At 30.6% G+C, this 12485-nt stretch overlaps 1 long non-coding RNA gene across 1 annotated transcript in view; it reads left to right on the top strand.

The window, feature by feature from the left end:
* The window catches only part of LOC128201533 (uncharacterized), a 136219-nt gene that overhangs the window by 44800 nt on the left and 78934 nt on the right, over positions 1-12485 (top strand). The gene's annotated exons all lie outside the window — the stretch shown is intronic.

Raw genomic sequence — 12485 nt, 5'->3', positions numbered from 1 at the left:
AATTTACCGAAGAAGGTAGTTTGGCCAAATTTCATCGAGAGTGTCCAATTTACGAGATTTAGACTTTAGATTGAGCAGTAAATAAGAAAAGGTACTTCTTATCAGTCTGTGGTTGATTGACTTGGATTTTTGGATTAAAAAATAATTTAATCTCAAGCAGTTTTGTCTTTCCAATCTAGAAGGAGATTTTAAATCCATTTGTATTTTGTGTATACGTAATGGTCTCGTTTTAATTTTGTATCGATTAAAGCTGCTTTTCTTTATAATGAAATATATTACATTTTAATGTAATAACTACCAATTTAACTTACGTGTAATTAGATTGAGAAAGATCGATTACTTACGAGATCAATTCGTAATCTGTAGTCACGAGAAAGAAAACAATTTCAGAGTATAATTTAGTGGCATATACGAGTATGCAACTCTTTATTCCAAATAAAATAATCTAATATATTTAATATATTATATTTAAAACATTTACATTAATAAACATTATCAAAATTATCAATTTCATTATGTAACATAGCAACAAAAATACAGTCTAATTTTTAGCATGCTCTTGAAGTCGTTCGATCTATAATATAAATTTACAGCAAACTTTATACATTATTAAAATTTTCGTACCGTTGAATCTAATTAAGTATTTTAAGTCCTAAATTTTGTCCCTTGTCACATATATCTTTTGTTTGGTAAAATATATTATATCGCGCAATCGGTTTGCAAATTAAGACCTAAATAAGTTACAATACTTTGAGCCTTTCATTAACCTCTTAAAGGATACCTATATAATGGAAATAACAATGGCTCTACGGTTTAAAATAAAATTTACAACGTTTCTAAATTACAATACTCATAAATTAAGAGTGTATAATTAGTAAATAAAACACAGACGTTGAATTAATTAAATATTATAATATATAGTTTAGAAAATTGTGCACACAAAATTTATTGCAGTTCCTTTTTATTAAGTATTCAACGTGAAAGCGATATCATTAGCATACTTTGAAAGGAGTATTCTACCAGCAAACTGAATACTTTACTTTACGAAACACGAATTAGAAAAAGATAATTGACTATTGCTTGCTTTGAGCAAGCAATATTACTTTGGCAGTTAGACAAGTCAAATTAGTTATTATTTAAATTTTATCTTGTATTATTAATTAAAATTTTAAGTCACTAGCAAACAATTCAACTGTTGTATAAACTATATTTTGTTGAACAATTTTCTATAAAATAATAGTACATTAGTTAACATTTTTCAATAATTTGTTAACAATTAACCTTCTGCGAACGAAATGTTTGACTAATGTTCCTTGAAGTGTACTAAACACTCATACACATTGTATTGTTACTTTTTAACTCTGAATACACGATAAAAGATAAAGACGAAGTACTTCAATGACTAATAGTGACAGACGTTTGACGTTTAATGAGTAAGGAAGTTAGACTGAGATATAAAACGAATCTTTCTATGTTTGCTATATCCTTAATCATACATTTTCAATACAAATCGTTTCTTTCACCAACGTTTTCGATTTCACTATATATGGTACACATTTGTCTTACGAAGAACATTTATCATTATTTTCATCTGTTCTCAATTTACTATAATTTTAGTTCGCTTGTTTTAATTGTTTTCTCCCATTTCTGAATAATGTTTTTTTAGTTAACTTTATCTAGTCAAAATTGCTTTCTTTTTTGAAAAACAAGACCTTTTTATTTAAAAAAAAAAAACTTTATTTATTAATAATTTAGATAGTGTACATCGCTAAAAAAATATCTTAAAATATATCCCTAATAAGGATTGATTTAAGTGACTAAAGCATACTGGTGTATTATTATGACATAACTGAATTTATTTTATACGACATATATCAAACTTTGTGAGATATTCGACAGCCATGAACTGTGTACTTTACTACTGCAGAATATTATGGAACTAAAACTATACACATAAGCACTTACTGTAAACTTTTTATTACGTTGCTTTGCAGAGAGAAGAGTGGAGAAAAGTTTGAAACAAAAAATAATTTTATTATTTTGACAGAGAACTTACAAAATTATATACGATAACATCCTGGTTAGTTAATTACAATTATATTACTTTACAATAACTATTTTCATTTTATATATTTTTATTATTTTGTTCAATTCTGCTAACATTAATATGCATGCAACTACCAACATTTGAAGATTGACCGTCCAATCAATAGCCCACTGCTGAGCATCGGTCTCTATTTATTTAAAGAAAGATTATATCTAGTTATTACCGCGTTGACTTATATAAAACGAGCTTTTAACCACGACTTCGTCAGCAGCAGCAGAATACCTAGATATGTTCCCAAATTTCATAGTGATTGGCTAAACTGTTAAGGCGCTAAGAAGCAATAAACAATCAAACTTACTTTCACAGTTATTTATAAAGATTTTATAATTATTTGTTTTTATCTTGCACTGGTTATTTACTTTAACTCATTATTCGCTTCTTATAACATGCTGCAACAAAAAAGGATTGGTAAAATGTATTCTCCATTTAATTTTCTGAGAGAAAAAGAAATCCTGTATAATAAAGGTTATGTAACATGAAATTAATTTTCCTTGAAAAAAAAACCTATAGATAATTAGTTATATAACGCAAGAAATTATATATTTTCATCTAATATCTGCTTGTATTTAAAGGCATTCTGCCTAAAGCGTGTCCACTACACAGAGGCAACATTTTACAGTAACCACAATATTTGCGGATCATAAACCAATTATTGTGGACCACGGAGACGTGGAGGACTGGTTTGCCGGCGGTGATTGGCTGTTCAATTATTTATTTTTACACATTTTGTTGCTATGGACACAATATAATGAACAAATAAAATTAACTTACATTAACAACCCTTTAAGACGAGCTCGGAAAACACGAGTCTACTCCAGAGAGGAGGCTATAACCTACTATTATCACGACATCTAGGTAGATTGTTACAAGGTTATATTTCGATTTCTTTTTCTTGCACTAATGTATTATGTTTTTTTACACTACTTCGACCTTACAATATTCTGTCAGCGGAAATTCGTGGACGTTACTTCATATTATTACTTCACTACCGCACGTGTGAAAGTACCTACAAATTAATTATTAATAATTAAATAAACAAAGTACCGAGTCTTTATACATTTATATACTTTCATAATTTACTGTGTGGTCCCGACATAAAATGGGCCACGCCTTCCTTTCCCGTAAGTATCGTAAGAGGCAACTAAGAGAACTTAATGATCGAAGGACGGACAGCAGCGTCCCTCCAAAAGCCTAACAACGGTTGCCAACCCACCTGCAAAGCATGACTACTAATGTTTAGTAGAAATTCCAAAAAGGGTTTCCCTTTTGGGGGAGAATTATGTTTAGCAGTGGACAGTTATGGCTGATTTGATGATGATGACACTTTTTTATATAGCTATAAACTTATAAGAAACCGTATTAAAAATACAGTTGCGATGTTATACTAGTATATTTTTTTCAATATTTTTTTTTACTATAAATACAGTAGTATTAAAACTATTAAATACTAAAACTTTCTCACCTGTAAAAGAAAGGCATGGCAAGTCCTCTAGTTTCTGTAATTACGAGTAATTAACATCATTTAAAAGTAGCACGAGAGTACTCTGTCTACAGACGACGAATACCTTACCTAACTAAAAAAATACCATTAAAAAAGTTCTCCGCATTGGAAAATTGAGTACTTTGAATTCAATTCGAAAATACTCTCTAACATAGGGTTCTAAAGTTCAAGATAGAATATCAAACTAGTACACAAATAATAAACTCTTAATTAATTAATTGTTAAAATTTAGTTGAGCAGCGGAACCGAATTATTTTATTTCCGGGAAATGTCATTGGAAAATAATCCTCGTTTCTGAATTTCAATTTCATTATAGGAAACTGAAGCCCATTTTAATTACTATGTACATTATTATAAAAATTGATTTAGTTTTTAACCGCGACTTCGTCCGCGTGACCGGGATATGTTTATTTATTTATTTGATACTAATGTATAATTTAAAAAAATACAATAATTTGTACACACTAATAATATATACAAATATGACAATATAATATATACAAATGTACGAAGGCGAGCTTAACTCTAAAAGAGTTATCTTCCAGTAAACTCAAAGAAAAAAAGAGCATCAATATTAGCGGGTAGAGCGGTGTAAAATATTGTGACAATTTTCAAACCAATAGAACTAGATAAAACTTATGTTTATACGTAGCTAATATATCATATTTAATCATTTATATATACACATACATACATAGACATAAACACATACTTACATATATGTGTGTATATATATATGTTCATAAAGATAGAAGTTGCTCTTCTTAAAAATGTTTATGTTCTTTTCTATCCCATACAGTTCGTGTATAATAAATTTCTTAGTAATTTAATAATTCAGAAAGGTAACAAATAAACTTACTTTTACGTTTATAATATTAGTAGGGACGAAAGTTATTTAAAAAAAATGATTCCTAAATATGTATCGCGATTTGATTAATATACTCTTTAAAATATATGTAAGTAAACATTATAAATATATGTTTTTAATGTTTTAAATTCAAAATGTACTATTTAAATTACTGTTATATCTACAATACAATAATATTATTGTAACATAAAGGTATTGTAACCTATAGGAAATGTAATATGTCTAATATAATATATGAATATTAACTTTTACCTAAATTTTATTCTGGTGACCGGGACATATCGATTGACAAGGATAAAATAATAAATATCCTTCTCCATCTCATATAATACATGTATACTAAAATTCATGATAACTAGACTAACTAACATAGAACTAACTTTCACATTTATAGTGTTAGTAAAGATGTATAACACCTATAAAATATTATAACATGAACTACAACGTAAATGGATAGATGAATAGATAGATAATCTTTACTGTTTCCTCTAAAATATAACAATATCAAACTTATTATAAATACAAACTGTAAATGATCACAGTGAGAAAACAATGGGCGGCCTTATCGCTAAAAGCGATCTCTTCCAGGCAACCTTTGTATGGAGAGGAATAATTATAAACAGTTTGATCGAGGGCACGATAGAAATTTCTGACATTTTTAAATGCATATGAGCATGTAAATATAAAATTATATATCCCTACTTATTAAATTTACATATATATATATTAGATATATACACATATATGTATGTGTATATAAACACAGGCACATAAGTATATAAATAAATACATACTTACACAAATATATATAAAACACAAAGTTACAAAACTTTTAGATACCTTAAGAAATAAGTATGTTAACTAAACAAATAAGCAAATTAAGAAGATGACAACTTGCTCAGATAAAAGTCTTTAACTTTTGTTTTAAAACTAAGCAGACATTGTATGTTTCGTATAGGAACTGGTAAACTAGCTGTACAGCTTGCACAGTGAACTATTTGTCGTAAAAACTAGAAAAATGTATTGGCGTCTTCAACTGGAGGCCCTTAGAAGGCATTTTATACAAGTACATTTCTAAATTAATTTTCAAGAAAAGAATATTTTTTTAAAAAGCCGGGCAACACACCTGCATTTCCTTCGGTGTTGTGGATGCTCAAGGGCGACGGTAATCAGTCGTTTAACACACGTTTTTTAAAAAAAACCTTTTTTTAATTCACAATTCAGAAAGAAAAGTTTCAGTTCACAATTCAAAAAGAATTTAAAATTCTCAATTCACTTTTATATTTACTATTTGTATCCCATGGCTTCACCTGTGTGAATTAGTATATAAAATATATAAAACCCTATTTATCTATTAAATTTCATTCAATTCCGTTCAATACTTTTTACATGAAAGAGTAACAAATATCCATCCATCGTTACAAACTTTCGCATTTATTACATTAATAAAATGTATATGATACAAAATATTTTCGCCGTTTCTAAACTGATATTAATAAATCTATTCCACTCTATAGGATTTTTATCTGTGAACACTACAAAATTTTAAATTATATACACTGTTTGCAAATATAATTTTTATAATACTTAAAATAGCAAACAAGCTGATGGCTGAAGACCGCTTACTATCGTCCATAGACATGAACATGGGCATCCCAAAATATACTGTGATACTTTCCCTACCAAGGAGGTGATATCTAATATCAGTATATTCTATGTACGTATAAGGTATGTTGCCATTTCTGAGGATTATATAGTTGCGCCACCGTACCCTCTAATTTAGTGAAATCACATTACATACATGGTATAAGTCAGTGGTCTGGGATAAGTCCAAAACACGACCAGACACACAAGCAGAACTGTTTCATACCAGAAACACGAGTGGGACAGAGGTATCCATACAGATAATTTTTGCACTCCCTCTGGTAAATAAATATAGATAGATAGATAGATAGATATTCTTTATTGTTTCCTCCAAAAGATTACAATAGTAAACTTATTATAAATATAAATAATTACAAGAAATAATCACAATGAGAAAAACAATGGGCGACCTTATCGCTAAGAGCGATCTCTTCCAGGCAACCTTTGGATGGAGAGGAGAAATTATAAACAATTTGGCAGGAGGCACGATGAAAAATTTTGTTAGTTCTAGATATGGAAGATGTAATACATATAATAATATAAAAATTATACCTACTCATTATTATATATATATAATTATATATTTATATTATATTATATATTTATATTAATTATATATTATATATTTATATTAATTATATATATTATATATATATATATATATATATATATATATATATATATATATATATATGCCAAAATTGACATCACAATCTTGCAAAAACAAGCAGCCATTCACACATATATATATATATATATATATATATATATATATACACACACAATCACTATATAGTATACACTCTAAAGAGAAGGCGAGGTAGAAGACGGACATAAAAAAATAAAACTGGGGCATTTTTTTTCCTGTGGGTTACAGGACGGGGTATGTTTTTAAGCCGACATAAGTCGAGAAGGTGAAAACCAAAAAAAAAATATATATATATATACACTATATAGTATCTAGATTATAATTTTTTTATGACGAAGGTAGCAAACAAGCATACAGACCGTTTGATGGCAAACAATTGATAATATTGAGTAGATTACATTGTACAAGTAAAGAATATATTGTAATAAGAACTGTATCGTAATAGGTACACGAGTTGCTTTTGGTATTCACTAAAGCGTATAAGTTGAGTTTAATTCAATGTTGTTACTTAGTGAAGTACGACAAATAAAGCAACTATGTCTCGTCTCGAATACGGGCAACATTGTAAATGTATTTCTTACAAAGTATTTTGCATTTTCCTTCAGCGCAATGATCGACATTTACTCCCGAATATATTATGGTATAAGTCGTCTCGAAGTTCGAACTTATTGATAAAAGTTTAACATGGTATAAAACCAATTTTTATTCTAAGTTTGTGCGGCATATTAATAAAATTACAGCACATAGCAATGTGTGTCCACGCTATGTGATCCTGGCATAAAACTCCTTTCTTTCCCGTGGGTATCGTAAGAAGGAAAATGCTACGTAAGAGAACTTAGTGGTCAAGGGGTGAGTAACAGTGTCTCTCTCAAAACATCTCTAAAAGCCTAACTGTGGTTGCCAATCCGCTGCCAAGCGTGGCAACTACTGGTAAAACTCTTTTTACGGGGAAGGTTTATATTCAGCAGTGGTAGTTAAGAGCTGATATATATATTTGTAAGATTAATTTAGTGACATTACATTACTACTCCATTACAAATTGTAATTAAAAACATATTTTTTTAACCGGTTAAAACCGTGTCTACAATCTAGTCTATAATACGTTACGGTTACGTGACCTATATAGTACGTTACACAACATGTAAAATAGTAGTAGTATGTTACTAGTTTGACTTCCTCGAAGTACCTAAACCTTTAATTTATACATTAAATTTGGATAAGCAGTAAATAACATCTATACTCGTAGTTAATATAGGCAACACACTTCAACAATCACATTTCGCAAACTCACGTTTAAGCAGAATGTTTACCTATCCTACTTCCAGTGCGTAACTGTTAACCTAGTTTATCTTTTAAATAAATCAATGTAAATCTTCTATACTAAACCTATTATAATAATACGTAATATCCATTTTAAATATAAAACTTGCTATAAAAATATACGAGTACGTACTGAACTTAAACCAGCCAGAAAAATACTGGTTAAATATTTTAAAGTTTAAATTATAAATTTAATGTTTTATTTAATTTTTCTTTTTTACCTACTAAATGCGAATTAGAAATCATTTTTAAAACAAGATTTCTGCGGCAATAACTCCATACGATTTTTTACATAACAAAGCTAAAAAAGGTAAAAAACAAAAGTGTCAATAGGACTAAATGTTAATAAAGGAATGTTTAATCCTGTTTACACCATACCAAAATTGTTATAATAAAATTAAGATCCAATGTTGCCAACATTTCAACAAAATAAAAATGTTGAATTTTATATTTTTCAACGTATTCGTTATAACTAAATTCACTAGGTCTTAGAAAGTAGCGTCTGACAGTTCGCTAGACGTACGTTATAACCAGTCTACTTTGTACAAAATATTATATTTTACCTGACCGTGGTAAATATAAAACATGGTTGAAAGTTTCACAATATCTATTTACATATATTTCCACTTCTAATTTATGAAAACCAATTCCTTGTTTAAGTTGTAGGTAAAATAAACTATCATTTAATAATTCTTTTACTATTTATATTAAAATATGTGATCAGTATGTGCGGTGACGGCAAAGGATATTATATACTTGTGGGTGTCATAACAGGCGACTAAGAGTACTCATGGGCCCCGGTACACCAACTTGTAATTTTGGACACCCCTATAGTGAGGATTAAGTCAACAACAACAGCATTCTCAAAGAGGGTTGGTGTCAGACAGGCAGCCGACCGTAAAATCATGCCAAATCCTTTAGCAGTATGATATTGAAATATGCGAGTACTGGGATTATCACGTAGTGAGGATGTGTCTATTTTTTTTTTTTTTTTTTGTATTGTTGTTTTATAGTATTGTATTTATTATGGAATATTTTTGTGCACTTGTCTTAAAATATTAGGAAAAATAACTTCTTGTTAGTCGTTTTTAGTTAAAATTACTTCCTAAAATAGTAAAAAGGAACAAATAAAGGCATGTTTATATATAATTATGGAAATATGTGGTAGCTGTGGTATTTTTAACCTATAATATATCTGAATAATATATATATATTCTTATATATATATGTGTCAATTTAAAAAATGTTAAAGAAAAATTAAAACAATAAACCTGTTTGAGTGATTCATGAACAAAGCTTCTGTAGTATAAACTGCCGCGATAAAATGACGATTTCCTCGCGTAACACCTTCTTAGAACACGTGAAGCTTGCCAATAAACCTGACTAGATTAAGTCCAGCTTGATACTTGTTCCTTTTACGGCAAAAGTTAGTGTTCAATATACCATTTGTGACTACTTTATTCCCTTTACAACCAATCAAGCCCTACAAATATACTGTAATTTGGTTCCCTTTATGAAATTGTAGCGGCATTTTCGATATTTTTAATACAGATAAAAGTCTTTTTGATTACCAAATTTATAAACAATTCTCGATTTCATCAAGCTGAGAACGGTCATTTCATTCTGCTTGTGGAAGGGGTGGAAATTTAATCTGACACGCATCTCGATTCGCTCTCAATCGACGGTACCTTAGAGGATCGTTATAAACGAAATGCATTGGATGGAAATTGGATCGCCCAATTGCCTATTAACAAATATATAAATAAGTCCGTATATTTATTCAAATTTAATCTCTCAATGCGGTCGATCGGATAATGGATAAATTATGATGATATAGGCTTTTTCCAAACATTGGCCGCTTATTTTGTATGGAATATTCATTTCGCGTATTCATTCACCAACATTTATCCCCAAAAATTATCATTAAAATATGAAACACTTTTCTAATCATCATCGTCATATCAGCGATTATCTGTCCACTGCTGAACATAGGCTTCCTTTATAGACTGTCACAAGGAACGATACTCAGTCACATGTATCCAGTGACTCCCTGCAATGCATTTGAAGTCATCACTCTACCTAGTAGGTCGTCGTTCTACACTACATTTTTCCTAATATTTCATACCAAATCTATTTTATGACTGCGCGGTATTTAAAAAATAATATATTCCAAATATGTTACTTATTTTCATGTATACTGTCAATGTATATCAGGTGATTATATGCAATGTCTTAATACAAGGTAGTACAATGTACAAGTCTAGTGAATTATAGTAGAACAAATATATATTTATTGTTACTAACAGAAATGGATCCTTGTTATTTGTAATAAAAAATGTCATTATTGTGAGTATATAATTATTATAACTAAATTTAAATAACTAATATCTCATGTGCGGTGGTCCCGGCATAGAATAGGCCACCCTTTCCTTTCCCGTGGGTGTCGTTGGAGGCGACTAAGGGAGAGCGAGTAACGAGCAGCAGTGTCCCTCCTAAAACATCTCTAAAGCCTAACTGCCAATCCGCCTACCAAACGTGGCAACTACTGGTAACAAACTAGGAAGCTTAGGACACTATATCACTTAAGTAAACCGTAATAATTTACCTCAGGTAAATTATTAGGACGTTTGGTTTGTCGTGTGGGTCCTGGCATAGAATAGGCCACCCCTTCCTTTTCCGTGGGTTTCGTAAGAAGCAACTAAGGGAGGGCAAGGGATGAACAGCAGCGTATCTCTTAAAACACCCCCAAACCCTAATTGCGGTTGCCAATCTGCCTGCCAAGCATGGCAATTACTAGAAAATTCGCCAAGGGAGAGGCTCGTGTTCGGCAGTGGACAGTTAAAGGCTGATTTTTTTTTATACGACTTAAAATGGCAAACAAGCTGACGGCCCACCTGATGGAAAGTGGTAACCGTCGACTATAGACATGAGCAGTACCATGGACATAACAGAGTATACTGTTTCGCCCATAATACCCCCCATGCGTTGCCATTCCTGAGGACTCAGATGTTATTCCTCTGTGCCCTGTAAATTCAAGCCATATCCCACACTTCAAACCGAAACACAGCCATGCAAACACAACTGCTTCACGGTTGAAACACGAATGGGATAGAGGTACCCCAGCAATCGACTTTTGTACAGTCTCCCTCTGGTCTACATAATGATGATGATGTAACTAATATTGCATACCATTAATAAAATTATACCATAGTGTACACGTGTCTCTGTATTTTGAGGCCTTGTACTCACGCATTCCTTTACACCCAGAATAAAATATATAATAATTACCTAAAGTTAAACTATTCGAAATCCATTTCGATATTGCCTGTTGTGTCATTAATCATAACTAATCGCGTGACAGCAGTATAATAAAGCCAATGTAAGTGGAAAGTTGTGATGTTATCAAAACACATTGTGAATTATTCAACAATGCGTAGGTATATTAACTTTTATATACACAGGTCAAAATTCTTAATTCAAAATTAACTACAAACTCATAAAATATTATCTCATAATATTTTGTGACTAATCTGCAAATAGGAGTCATAATTATATTATAATTAAATTTATATAAACCACTTTTCACTGCCATTTCATCCGCTTAATCAAGATGCGTTATCTACTCGTAACTACGGCCGGTATAACCTTGTCGAAATGTTCACATCATCCTCATATCAGCCTTTAACTATCCACTGCTGAACACAAGCCTACCCCTTGGGGGTTTTACCAGTGGTTACCATGCTAGGCTATGAGGGTCTCTTAAGAAAGACGCTGCTGCCCATCCTTCGCCCTCCCTTAGTCGCCTCTTACGAGACCCACGGAAAAGGATGAGATGGCCTAATCTGTACAAAGCTAACGTCCACATACTCCAGGTAAATTATTAAGGTTTAAGTAAGTGATACCACCTCCTATAAAACATAAACCATGCAACGTCAAAGTCTAAATGTTAATACGAGATACTCGTATATTAATTGATGGGAACAATATATACATTCTATTGTATATCCTTCACCACCCCAATATACATGTATACGAAATTTGATGATGATTTAGCCGTTAAAGCACTAAGAAATAACAAAGAAACTTTCTTCCATATTTATAATACTTGGTGTCTTTCGCATGACTCGCATGAATCACATGACTTTGCCAGAATAAATTATTATATAAGATATCCTATTTTTTGAGTTATGACATAACCTATTTGCGTACTAAATTTCATTCAAATCCGTTCAATATCTTTTGTCTGGAAGCGTAACAAACATTCACATCACCCACACAAACTTTCATATTTATAATAGTAAGTAGGATTAGTAAAAATACTAAAGACGACAATTTGGAATATATTACGGAGAGGTGTTTTTATAGATAACGTCATACCACCTGAATGTAATGATAG

This window comes from Galleria mellonella, unplaced genomic scaffold (assembly GCF_026898425.1).
Source record: "Galleria mellonella isolate WM207_F2 unplaced genomic scaffold, CSIRO_AGI_GalMel_v1 utg5382, whole genome shotgun sequence".
Taxonomy (NCBI): domain Eukaryota; kingdom Metazoa; phylum Arthropoda; class Insecta; order Lepidoptera; family Pyralidae; genus Galleria; species Galleria mellonella.
This window is presented reverse-complemented; position numbering and strand designations above follow the sequence as displayed.